The sequence below is a fragment of the Parasteatoda tepidariorum genome, chromosome 2 (assembly GCF_982258835.1).
Source record: "Parasteatoda tepidariorum strain Cologne lab strain chromosome 2, Ptep-v5.0, whole genome shotgun sequence".
NCBI classification, from domain to species: Eukaryota; Metazoa; Arthropoda; class Arachnida; order Araneae; family Theridiidae; genus Parasteatoda; species Parasteatoda tepidariorum.
Window position 1 is genome coordinate 77551334 of NC_141756.1, and position 14959 is coordinate 77566292.

Consider the following 14959-nt stretch of genomic DNA (forward strand, 5'->3'; position numbering starts at 1 on the left):
GCAGTGAAGACATTAAAAGAAAAATATTACAGAAAGGGGACAAACTCAAAGTAAAAAATTCGTCGCAACTTACGGGCAAGGTTCTATTTATTTCTTAAAGAATCTGCATTTATTATTAAAAAATAAATATAAAAGCCAATTTGACAACAATTACTCATACAACAAAAAAAAACAAAAATTGTAGTCCAGACATGTATGCAACTCACCACAAGAAAATGCTTCTGGATACGTAAGAAATACATCAAACTAATGCGCAGATTTATGAAACAAAAATACATAGTTTAAAACAGAAAAAAAACAATAATCGTATTAAACTAAACATGTAGAAAAGTGGAGCATGTCATGCATTAAGATGCATTTTATTGTGCCTTTATTGCATTTTATTGTGTCTTTTTAATTAGGTCACTTCAACTTTTTGAACTGATATCTAATCCTTGTTTATTTTTAAAAAATAGCATATTGTAATTAATTTATTCACGAATTTATGCTTTGCGTTTTCTTTCCAATAACATTTTCGTTTTCAATACTACACGTTTTTTCAATAGCGCAAACCTGCTGGAACGCTGGATCCCAATATTGAATCCAACTGATATTGAATCCAATCTCGTTTCCAGCAGGCATTTAAAATGCCAAATTGTGATGTTTACAAAATTGGTCAGAATAATCAGACTTTTTTCATTAACTGTAAAAAACATATATAATCAATGATACCATGCGTATCTTATTTAAGTTTTTTCTAAAACCCATTGTATTTCAAAAATACGTTTTCAACAAAATGGCTTTAATTACAATTTAAATAAAAATCCTTTTTTTTTTCTTTTTGAAGATGAATCACAAATGTACGTATCTAATTATATAAAAAAAGATATAAATCTTCAGAATCTAAAAAAGTTTAATAAATGAATTAAATCATTCCATAATAAACTATAACCACTCATTTCTAAACCTCCAGCGATCGTCTGTTTTCTTGAACGATAATTTAAAATTCATTCCAACCAAACGCAGACGAACAATACCACAAAGAACTATTCAAATCTCCTAGCCGGCGGGGTTGAGGTAGAAGTATTTGGATGAAACAATTCCATTCTGCTCCAAAGACAGTTGAATTAGCCCCCATATGTCCTTAGAGATTACCACGGGGTTAAGAATCGGAGGAAATATATATATATATTTATATATTTTCTCTTAACATGCTTCTTGCGGTTGTGAGTCTTAATGAGTCGTGACTCCATTTGCAGTGCCGCTTGTAATTTCCAACTGTTGAACTGTTGAGACTAGACTCTTGAAAAGGTAAAGCATTAGGAATTTATGGGACAAAATGAGATATGAAGATGAATTGTGCTAGTAAAGTGAAGACGTGAACTTGTTAATGTCTTATATGGAGACATCAAGACAATATCATGAAATGGTAATGTGGTACTTATGCTGAGTATCCATTATTCATTGTTATTAACCTATATTTTTGCACTTATCTAAAAGAAGCCCTGCAAAGGATAAAAAATACTCAAATAAGTATTAACATTAATTTATTTTTTTTCCTCATAGTTAAAGACAGTTACTTTCGAATTTAAAGTAGTTTATAATGAAACTACTTTCAAACAGATTATTTTTTTTGTCAATTCGAGTCAGTTTTGAATTAAAGTGTATCAAACACAAATTATAATAGTTTGCATACATTGAAAGAAAATTAGAATAGTTATTTTAGTGTTTAACAAAAATTCTCCGCTATTTTATTAGGTCTAATTCAAATGGTGTTCCAACTCTATCTTTGTTTCTACTGAAATAGAGAATCTTAAAATCTAATGAGTACTACTCATATAAAACTACAAAATTTGCTGTTTTTAATCTTCTTGTTGTAGCTGAAAACATAATAAATATAGAGTAAAGTTGCGAAAATGCTGCTACACTTCGATAATTTATTATTGCACTGTTCGAAATTTTTTTAGAAAATAGTTAAGTAAAAATTTATTTAGTTGCTATGTTACCACAAAAAAGATGATATTCAAGTGATTAACTGTGAGGGGAAAGAAACGTTCATTTATTATTTTGATCTAATGCTGTTAAACAACTAATCTTTTATCCGCGCCAACTAGACCTAGAGCTAATGAGAATAGAAAGCATGTTCTTCTTAAGCTGGAAAATAAGTCAAATGATAAGGCCATTCATGTTTTTATTTTTTAACTTCGGATGCTAAACACAACAGAAAATGCATGATAATCTTATAGCAATAAATGTATGTTATCACTGTAACTGTAACTGCGAGAAATACGAAATCGTTCTGAATACCGTTTTTGAGTGCATAGATCCTAAATTTTATTTCCCTCGCGGGTCATATATTAGCAAAGTTATTTTATATTCACCCAGCATTTATATACTTTCGTAGCGTTAAACGGTAGGCGAACTTTACAGACTTCAAACTTAATTCTGAAAACAACTATACTGACTTCAATTAAAAGTTACCCGGTTACGATGCACATTAAAGAATAAAGCTGTGAATACATTCATAATCTGCTCAGCGAACACTAACTTCCTAAGCCACTTGAACACATTGGAGTAAAGTGTTTTAGACTATCGATTGAACTGAAAATCTTGTTTATCCAGAAGACAATTGTTTTGTCCCAGTAAAGAATCCTAAAGCAAACACATATCTGCTTCTTCCATTCCTAATGGAACCAAAAATTGGGTCATTCCTCTGATTATCGGTGAGTATTCTCATCCTGCCTGAATCGAACAGCATCTTGGGATACCTCTTTAGGAGGCGCGAGAGCGGAATGTATCAGTGATGCGAGGGTGATGCGATTTAGGGGGTCCCAATTGCATCTTCCGCCTCAATGACGGGCCATTCTAAGGGGAGCAGAGTAGGGGTCACTAAAGAAAGATCGATGATCCGATAAATGGAGCCCAACAGGCGCCTAACGAGTACCATTCTCTCCCTTCTAGATGATGCAAGAGGGATACTGAAGATTCTTTTTTTGGGGGGGATATTAAAGAGTTAGTAAGAGTATTCTTTATCTGTATGAGGTGATTTCCGAGAAAAATCATCTTTATCTCTTCTTCAGTTTCGGATTAAATAGGTCGTTTAGTTCACCCTGTTTAATCTCTTTGCTCAGATTTATTTTGGCAACAAAGACCAGACAACTGAAATTTATTTCCAGATATTTTTTTTTCAATATTTTGTATAAGCATAAACTATATAAGTAAAAATAAAATGAGTTTGGTTAGATATTAGGTTTTTCCTATGCCATTTATCAGTTTATCCCATGTTATATAATAAGTATTAAATCATTATATTACATCATATCATTTCATCACATATCTTATCATTACATCACATTATATCATTTCATCATATATCTTATCAATACATCACATTATATCATTTTATCATATATCTCATCATTACATCACATTATATCACTTCATCATATATCTTATCATTACATCACATTGCAACATTTAATTATATATCTAATCATTACATCACATTATATCATTTCATCATATATCTTATCATTACATCACATTATATCATTTCATCATATATCTTATCATTACATCACATTGCAACATTTCAACGTAATACAATAATAAGGATTTAATCATTTTGCAACAAATTGGTATAGGTTAAAGATTGCAGTATACAAGTATAGACAATTGCATATTACTTTTCCTATATTATGTAAAAATATAAATTAAATAAGTTAAAATTAAATTAAGCTGATGAGTTTATAGCTCTTACCAGAGTGAAAATGTGCTAATAATCTGCAGCATTCATGAATAAATCACAAATTATGTTCTATAATTTATGACAATAGTAAAGTCTTTTGATGTGTGACGGATCAAATTCAACGAAAATAAAATTTATAATAATTAAATTAAAACTTTTTTCTAACACTCTTCTAACTGAGTATCAGGAAACAACTGATCAACTTGGAAAGTAGTAAACAATATTGAAGTTTTAAAAGCAAGCAAGAAATCGATGCGTGTTTTCCAACTTCGAAAACTTTGCGAGACTTAGTTTAGAAGGTATATGAAATATTATTGAAACTGAAGATAATGAAGTGAAAGTCGATTAAAAATGCACTCACTTAATATGTTTAGAACATAATATAACTATTTTTTTCATTAATTTGTAAATTTAAATTTTATTTTCTCTAAAGAACAGTTTTTTTTCTAAAGTCTGTTTTTATTTATCAATACTTGAAAACAAATACAAATAGATCTGTTTTTATTAAAGAAACTTGCAGTAAGGATTGCTACAATAGGTTCTTCATATAACATTAATTTCTCCATCTTTATATTGATTTTGTAGAATTGGTACTCTTATTTTTATATTTACATTATTGATAAAGTGTAGAAATTAGTGATTCCGCGGATTATCTAACGAATGTGCAGTGTAACTAGGCTGATACCTTTAAGTGCCAAACAATTGTTTTATTTCTAATTTTACCTAGGTAATCTGAAAACTACCAAGATAATCTCCATATCACCTACTAGGCTTTCGTTATAGTAAACATAAAATATAGCTGTAAAGTAAAAATAAAATATAGCTGGAATAGTAGCAGCGTTTCTGTACTACGTTTAAATTTACATCACATTATTTATTTAATTTTTGTTGCATAAAAAAATTAAGTTACAATCAAACAATCAACATATTAGTTGATAGGTCTTTCTGCTCACTTATACCGCCGCATAGGCCTTTCCACCACGCCTTTTTGTCCACTTTGTAAATCTGGAGAGAAATTGGGCAGGGACCACCTGCTTCTATGTGGGGCCCTTCATAGACACACTGAGTTCTCAAGATATTGGGAAGCAAGAGAACTTTTAAGGCAATGACTTCGGTCTTCTTTCTTTGTTATCCTACGTACATTTGTATTCGTTATTTATTTCATCTTTCTATTTGTACCTTTTGCCTTGCCATTAGAAATAAAATTAAAATAATAAAAAAAGAACATATTAGTTGATGAATCAATCACTTTAAAAACTATAATACAGAGAATCAAAAGGTTTAAAACATTACAGTTAAGGATATTAACATAATGTTATTTATTTATTTTTTGGTACCTAAAGAATCAAGTTGCTACAATGAAACAATCAACGAATTAGTTGATAGAATCAATCAGTTTAAAAACTATTCTGAAAGGAATGAAATGGTTTAAAATATTTCAGTTAAGGAAATTGACTTAATGTCATTTATTGATTTTTCGGTATCTAAAGAACCAAGTCAGTACAATCAAATAGTCAACAAATATGATGGAATAAGAGAATTACATTTTTGAACTCAACCATATGGAGAATGCCAACGTGCATAGATTCGTGGAAGGAGGCTAGGCTTGAGCATCCTCCTCTGGTTTTAAGCTATTCTAAAGCCAGCCTCTACACCAACTCAAAAAAAAAAAAAAAACTTCATAAGGTATTTAAGAAGCACCAGACTCGAATCAAGATGAACTCATTTATTTAACAAGTGCAAACAAAACTAAGCTAAATCGAATTCTAATAACGTAGAATAAAATACATTCTGTGATTTCAAGACGGAAAAAAACTGCAGCATATAGCAGTATCAAGAACAGGAAGAGAGTAAAATACGCAGTTCGTGTAACACTTAAATATCTCACGGCATATCTCCCAAGCATACGCAGTTCTTCAAAAATTCTGATGCGAGTTCACTGCCATCCAAAGAAAATCAAACAGCACTTCATCAATTCGTTCAGTAAAGTTCTTTTCGGACGGATGAAATGTTACTCCTTTCTATTAACGTACTGAATGAGCAACGCGGTTCGACTCAATGTACTTAATCTAAGTAAATTTCGGACGAAAAAAAACTTTAAAAACTACCCTATTCAATCTATATATTAGCTAGATAATGTGCATATCAATGACTTTTGAGAATCTGCAAGCTTTTAAAACTTATTTAAACATTCTAACATAAATCGTAAATGTTATTTTCTAAAGATGTGGTAAAATCTTATTGCCATGGAAACATCAACTAAGGATAAAAGGTTCCACAATTCAAATAAACTAGAAAACTTTTGAGAATCACTGTTTAACGGTATATGTTGGAATTTAAAGATCAGCAGAATGTTGTACGATTCCAACGCAATCTGTAAAGTAATTCACAAATATAGCATAATTTTATTTTTTTCTTCCTTTTTGGCAACTTAGTTTCAAATAAAAAAAAGCATTCAAAAGGTACAGGTTCTCTTTCAGGGGTATTAAAAGTCTTCCAACATTATCCCTTGTCAAAAGGAGGTACTTTCCGAGAAAATTCATCTTTATTACCCTCCTCAGCTTCGAATCAAAAGAGTCATTTAGCTCGCTCTGTTTAATCTCCTTGCAGGGATTCACTTCGAAGACAAAAGTGAGACGTCTCAAATTTATTTCCAGACTTTCATTTTGGTCTCACATGCTTTAATCATCACAATGCAGCTTTAAATTGTTCTTCTGCTGTTTCTATTTTAAAACTATAATTGGTCAAGGAAGTGGTATTTTATTTAATAGTAATGTTTTAGCATAAACATTTAATTTATTGCTGGACGGTATAGTCCCGCAGTGGATTGATCGTAAAAACACGGACCTCAGTGGAACACCGAAGTCAAGCATCACTGGCTGCAGTCAGTAAGCGGGTATGTGACCCCTTTGATCAGCCTGCGTAAGGACCAAGGGTGCGCTCCAAGGGAAGGGTTCTAAATCCGCAATCGTTGCATTAAGGATTACGTAAGCATAATAATAAATCAAAAAACATTTTCAAAAGATCTTTCGGGTTCTTCATAATTATTGTATCTTTTGGATATTTTGTAAGTTTTATATAGTTTGGTTCGTTTCAAAACAGATATCCTTGACATTCCTTGTAGATTAAACATATTTTAAGATTCTTTGCAATTTTCATATCTCTCACAGTCTTGGTACCATTGGCTTTCGCGCCATTGTATATCATTAATGCGTCATAAACTCACAAAAATTATAGAAGCTTGTTTCAAGCGCTGATTTTATAATGAATTTAACTCTCGCATCTCTTTCTTTTTTAGTTAAATTAACGAAAAGTGTTATGTTCGATTGAATATTTACTGTATAATTTATTTTCATTCAGCAGAAACGACTCAGCAGACTTTAGAATTGAAAACAATAAAGGATGTTTGGGATAAGCAGCTCTTTTTACAAGAGTGACATTTTTATGTAAAACTGTTCCTTAAAACGGTTTCCATAGTTCGTCACAAGTTTCTCGAATTTCCACTAGATGGCAGCATAATAAACAAAACTTTGTTCCTCCAGCATGAGAGCAGTGGTGTTTTCAAGAAAGCCGCTCTTAAAATCTTAAAATCTCTTAAACAACATTCTCCTGAATAATTTAAAATATAAGACAAAGTATAATTCAACGCCGTTAATTATTCTGAATATTATTTTTTCGAAATCACATATAATTTTAAATCTGGTTGTATTCTGACATTTCACATTCAATCTACATATTTTTTCCCATTCTGCTAGGGACGCCAATAGGGTTCAGATATTCAGACAATATTTCCAGTAATTTACAGCTGATTTTATGGCATTTAATATTAATATACTAAATATTACTTAAATTATTTACATTTAACTGTTTATTCGTACGTATTTAAGTCGTGAGGGCACAGTAAATAAAACACTGTGGGGATATTCTGAAAGACTAGGTCACTATTCTCGTTGACAGCTTCCGGCCCACCCAGTTGCAGATCCATGAATACAAGCTCGCCTGGGATGTAAATGCGGCTGGTACGCAATTCTGACCTCAATGCCACTTTCATGCCATTGGTTACAAAATATTAGAGAGTGGCCTTCCCTCATCTTATCCTATATCAGGCGGCTCATGCAGAAATGTGTTTAAATAAAATATTACTGAGACAATAAGCCAACTTGGCAATTAGTGGTTTAAAGTTTATATTTAACTCAATCTAATCGAACTGCGGGATTAGTTTTTATATATTTCTTTAAACAAGGCCTTTTTCTTAAAAGAAAACACTGAGCACTAATGGCATAAAATAAAATGGAATTCCATTTTACCATAATGAAAGAATTAAACTAGTGAAGCATCTAATTCTTTGAACACATAAAGATTCTGAAATAATTGAAGCAACGAAGAGATTTATATAATCCAGTTTAGATGAAATCAATATTAATTACTGATGTAAATTAAACTCCGTTTTTCTTTTTATTTCCCAAAAAATTAAAAGCAATGAAAGTGCCCGAATTTAGAATGGCTGATTAAAAAACGTTTTATTCTGAAAGCTTTAATAATGAAACAATTTATATGAATGCGAAGCGAGTTCATATATACCATTTATCAAAAAAGAAAATGTTTTTTTTTTTAATTAGAATTGGAAATTTTCACATTAATCATACTTAAAACCAATGTTATTCCAAACATTCTGATAAAAATTTGAAAAATTGTGCATTAAAAAGAAAAAAGTAATTACATTTAATCATTTTTACTTTTGCATTATCATATTTATTGATTCTGATGTGAATTTGCTACAAGATAATACATTTTATTTTAATTAAAATTATTTTGTTTTATTTTGTCATTAACTTTCTTTGAATAAAATTAATACGCATGGGGTAAACTAACTAATGAAAACTTCCCGACAAAAACAATTTTCTTAAAACCATTTATAAAAATTATATTTTCTTATTAAAACTATGAATAAAGGCAATTTTTAATCATTTTAATGAAATATGCTTTATGAACATATTCTTCTTTTGCTACTGCTCTACATCTTGTTATAGCCCGGGACAGAATTTATTCACCCAAATTTTACTTTACTTTGCTATAAATTTGAAACTATAAATTTTGTTCAAAAATTCTTATTTTTTTTAATTGACAATGCGAATAATTGCTACTTTTTACAATCCTAAATTTAGAAAATACTTTTAGATTTTTAATTTGGCTTGATAAAATTAAACATGCAAGACTTTTTTTTATTTATTTATCTTAGTAAGCAGAGTGAATTTCGACACTTTTTACAATCCAGAGCTCGTATAGAATTTTTCCGATAAATAAGTAATTATTATATGAGGCCTCATAGCCTGGTTGATAGGATGTTGGGTCCATGTCCAAGAGATCGTGGGTTCAATCCCCGCCGAACGAATGGGGGTAGTAAATGGGGACTAATGCACGTTAAATCTGTCGAGTGACAAAGTACTCCATATTCCCATAACAAATAATACCTCTGAGGGTACTGATCCAGGAGTTTCCTTGTCTTCTGAATTTGTTAAAAATTACGAGACTACTGAGTTGAACATTAGTAGTCGTAAACCCAAAATTGGGTCGGCTGTTCAACGACGGCTATAAAATAACATAAAATAAAATCAAGAACTCGGTAATTTTTTATCTTATTTTTAATTAGCTTTTCTGAGATTCTGCACGCATATACTTACATATCTACATAAACTTCAGCTAGTTTAAAATACTCGATATAGTACGAAGATATAGTATTCTAATTCTGCTATAATTTCATTTTCAATTCTGATAAATTTATATTTTAAAACTCACTGTTCTTTTCCCAATGTTTCAATTTTTAGTCGTAAACCGAAAATTGGGTCAGCTTTTCAACGACGGTTATAAAATAATATAAAATAAAATAAAGAACTCGGTAATTGTTTCTCTTATTTTTAATTAGCTTTTCTGATATTCTATACGCATTATTCTTACATATCTACATAAACGTTAGCTAGTTTCAAATACTCAATATAGTATGAAGATATAGTATTCTAATTCTGCTATAATTTCATTCTCAATTCTGATAAATTTATATTTTAAAACTCACTGTTCTTTTCCCAATGTTTCAATTTTTAGTCGACAATCCAAAATTGGGTCAGCTCTTCAACGACGGCTATAAAATAATATAAAATAAAATAAAGAATTCGGTAATTGTTTCTCTTATTTTTAATTAACTTTTCTGATATTCTATACGCATTATACTTACATGTCTACATAAACGTTAGCTAGTTTCAAATACTCAATATAGTATGAAGATATAGTACTCTAATTCTGCGATAATTTCATTCTCAATTCTGATAAATTTATATTTTAAAACTCACTGTTCTTTTCCCAATGTTTCAATTTTTAGTCGACAACCCAAAATTGGGTCAGCTCTTCAACGTCGGTTATAAAATAATATAAAATAAAATTAAAAACTCGGTAATTGTTTCTCTTATTTTTAATTAGCTTTTCTGAGATTCTATACGCATTATTCTTACATATCTACATAAACGTTAGATAGTTTCAAATACTCAATATAGTATGAAGATATAGTATTCTAATTCTGCTATAATTTCATTCCCAATTCTGATAAATTTATATTTTAAAACACACTGTTCTTTTCCCAATGTTTCAATTTTTAGTCGTAAATCCAAAATTGGGTCAGCTCTTCAACGATGGTTATAAAATAATATAAAATAAAATAAAGAACTCGGTAATTGTTTCTCTTATTTTTAATTAGCTTTTCTGAGATTCTATACGCATTATTCTTACATATCTACATAAACGTTAGATAGTTTCAAATACTCAATATAGTATGAAGATATAGTATTCTAATTCTGCTATAATTTCATTCCCAATTCTGATAAATTTATATTTTAAAACTCACTGTTCTTTTCCCAATGTTTCAATTTTTAGTCGTAAATCCAAAATTGGGTCAGCTCTTCAACGATGGTTATAAAATAATATAAAATAAAATAAAGAACTCGGTAATTGTTTCTCTTATTTTTAATTAGCTTTTCTGAGATTCTATACGCATTATTCTTACATATCTACATAAACGTTAGATAGTTTCAAATACTCAATATAGTATGAAGATATAGTATTCTAATTCTGCTATAATTTCATTCCCAATTCTGATAAATTTATATTTTAAAACTCACTGTTCTTTTCCCAATGTTTCAATTTTTAGTCGTAAATCCAAAATTGGGTCAGCTCTTCAACGATGGTTATAAAATAATATAAAATAAAATAAATAACTCGGTAATTGTTTCTCTTATTTTTAATTAGCTTTTCTGAGATTCTATACGCATTATTCTTACATATCTACATAAACGTTAGATAGTTTCAAATACTCAATATAGTATGAAGATATAGTATTCTAATTCTGCTATAATTTCATTCCCAATTCTGATAAATTTATATTTTAAAACTCACTGTTCTTTTCCCAATGTTTCAATTTTTAGTCGTAAATCCAAAATTGGGTCAGCTCTTCAACGATGGTTATAAAATAATATAAAATAAAATAAAGAACTCGGTAATTGTTTCTCTTATTTTTAATTAGCTTTTCTGAGATTCTATACACATTATTCTTACATATCTACATAAACGTTAGATAGTTTCAAATACTCAATATAGTATGAAGATATAGTATTCTAATTCTGCTATAATTTCATTCCCAATTCTGATAAATTTATATTTTAAAACTCACTGTTCTTTTCCCAATGTTTCAATTTTTAGTCGTAAATCCAAAATTGGGTCAGCTCTTCAACGATGGTTATAAAATAATATAAAATAAAATAAATAACTCGGTAATTGTTTCTCTTATTTTTAATTAGCTTTTCTGAGATTCTATACGCATTATTCTTACATATCTACATAAACGTTAGATAGTTTCAAATACTCAATATAGTATGAAGATATAGTATTCTAATTCTGCTATAATTTCATTCCCAATTCTGATAAATTTATATTTTAAAACTCACTGTTCTTTTCCCAATGTTTCAATTTTTAGTCGTAAATCCAAAATTGGGTCAGCTCTTCAACGATGGTTATAAAATAATATAAAATAAAATAAATAACTCGGTAATTGTTTCTCTTATTTTTAATTAGCTTTTCTGAGATTCTATACGCATTATTCTTACATATCTACATAAACGTTAGATAGTTTCAAATACTCAATATAGTATGAAGATATAGTATTCTAATTCTGCTATAATTTCATTCCCAATTCTGATAAATTTATATTTTAAAACTCACTGTTCTTTTCCCAATGTTTCAATTTTTAGTCGTAAATCCAAAATTGGGTCAGCTCTTCAACGATGGTTATAAAATAATATAAAATAAAATAAAGAACTCGGTAATTGTTTCTCTTATTTTTAATTAGCTTTTCTGAGATTCTATACGCATTATTCTTACATATCTACATAAACGTTAGATAGTTTCAAATACTCAATATAGTATGAAGATATAGTATTCTAATTCTGCTATAATTTCATTCCCAATTCTGATAAATTTATATTTTAAAACTCACTGTTCTTTTCCCAATGTTTCAATTTTTAGTCGTAAATCCAAAATTGGGTCAGCTCTTCAACGATGGTTATAAAATAATATAAAATAAAATAAATAACTCGGTAATTGTTTCTCTTATTTTTAATTTGCTTTTCTGAGATTCTATACGCATTATTCTTACATATCTACATAAACGTTAGATAGTTTCAAATACTCAATATAGTATGAAGATATAGTATTCTAATTCTGGTATAATTTCATTCCCAATTCTGATAAATTTATATTTTAAAACTCACTGTTCTTTTCCCAATGTTTCAATTTTTAGTCGTAAATCCAAAATTGGGTCAGCTCTTCAACGATGGTTATAAAATAATATAAAATAAAATAAAGAACTCGGTAATTGTTTCTCTTATTTTTAATTAGCTTTTCTGAGATTCTATACGCATTATTCTTACATATCTACATAAACGTTAGATAGTTTCAAATACTCAATATAGTATGAAGATATAGTATTCTAATTCTGCTATAATTTCATTCCCAATTCTGATAAATTTATATTTTAAAACTCACTGTTCTTTTCCCAATGTTTCAATTTTTAGTCGTAAATCCAAAATTGGGTCAGCTCTTCAACGATGGTTATAAAATAATATAAAATAAAATAAAGAACTCGGTAATTGTTTCTCTTATTTTTAATTAGCTTTTCTGAGATTCTATACGCATTATTCTTACATATCTACATAAACGTTAGATAGTTTCAAATACTCAATATAGTATGAAGATATAGTATTCTAATTCTGCTATAATTTCATTCCCAATTCTGATAAATTTATATTTTAAAACTCACTGTTCTTTTCCCAATGTTTCAATTTTTAGTCGTAAATCCAAAATTGGGTCAGCTCTTCAACGATGGTTATAAAATAATATAAAATAAAATAAATAACTCGGTAATTGTTTCTCTTATTTTTAATTAGCTTTTCTGAGATTCTATACGCATTATTCTTACATATCTACATAAACGTTAGATAGTTTCAAATACTCAATATAGTATGAAGATATAGTATTCTAATTCTGCTATAATTTCATTCCCAATTCTGATAAATTTATATTTTAAAACTCACTGTTCTTTTCCCAATGTTTCAATTTTTAGTCGTAAATCCAAAATTGGGTCAGCTCTTCAACGATGGTTATAAAATAATATAAAATAAAATAAATAACTCGGTAATTGTTTCTCTTATTTTTAATTAGCTTTTCTGAGATTCTATACGCATTATTCTTACATATCTACATAAACGTTAGATAGTTTCAAATACTCAATATAGTATGAAGATATAGTATTCTAATTCTGCTATAATTTCATTCCCAATTCTGATAAATTTATATTTTAAAACTCACTGTTCTTTTCCCAATGTTTCAATTTTTAGTCGTAAATCCAAAATTGGGTCAGCTCTTCAACGATGGTTATAAAATAATATAAAATAAAATAAAGAACTCGGTAATTGTTTCTCTTATTTTTAATTAGCTTTTCTGAGATTCTATACGCATTATTCTTACATATCTACATAAACGTTAGATAGTTTCAAATACTCAATATAGTATGAAGATATAGTATTCTAATTCTGCTATAATTTCATTCCCAATTCTGATAAATTTATATTTTAAAACTCACTGTTCTTTTCCCAATGTTTCAATTTTTAGTCGTAAATCCAAAATTGGGTCAGCTCTTCAACGATGGTTATAAAATAATATAAAATAAAATAAATAACTCGGTAATTGTTTCTCTTATTTTTAATTAGCTTTTCTGAGATTCTGTACGCATATTCTTACATATCTACATAAACGTCAGCTAGTTTAAAATACTCAATATTGTATGAAGATATAGTATTCTAATTCTGCTATAATTTCATTCCTAATACTGACAGATTTTTACTTCAAAACTCACTGCTCCTTTCCGAATATTTCAATTTTTTTTCTTAAAGTTTTCAAATGGTCAAAACATATTTTTCAAACCAAACCATGTATTATTTCAACCTAATTGTTCTTTTCGAGGGAATTAGAGTCTACTCTAGACAACCCTGAGGGTACAAAGCTAAAAAAACTAAAAAATACACCCAATTTATTTCGCTCCCCGGACAAATGGAAAAGAAAGATAAATAACAACATTCGACATAAAACTTTGAGAGTTGTAAAAAAGCGTCTTTTTTTTACCCTTAGTTTTCTGTCTACGTTGCTTTCAACTCAATGTTTCAATCGAAATGGAAGTAAGTAATAAGCTCAACGTCAACTAAAATTGCGTTGAAAGAAAATAGCTTTTCAATCAATGTTTGAAAAAATAAAATCAACTTAGTTATAAAGATGCCTCCATAAAAACACCCTGATCTTCTTGTTCAAATTAAAAAAGTTTAATAACTTTTCAGACGTATATATATATATTTTCAATTTTCTTTAAAAGCAATTTCGATTTGTAACATATTTTTAATAATAAACTTAAAAAGTGTTTTCTTATTTTTTACCACGTTTATATCAACTTACCTACGTGTGGAATTTTGTAATCGACTTCAAACTAACTTTCCGACTAGCTACAGACTTTAAATTTGGAATAGTTCAGAATTGAATGACAATGCATGAAAATGAAAAGAAAGAAGACATACAAAGTAAAATAAAATTAAAGTTAAAGAAAAATTAGTATTTTCGCGATTGTCTTTTGTTGTCGATTCGGTT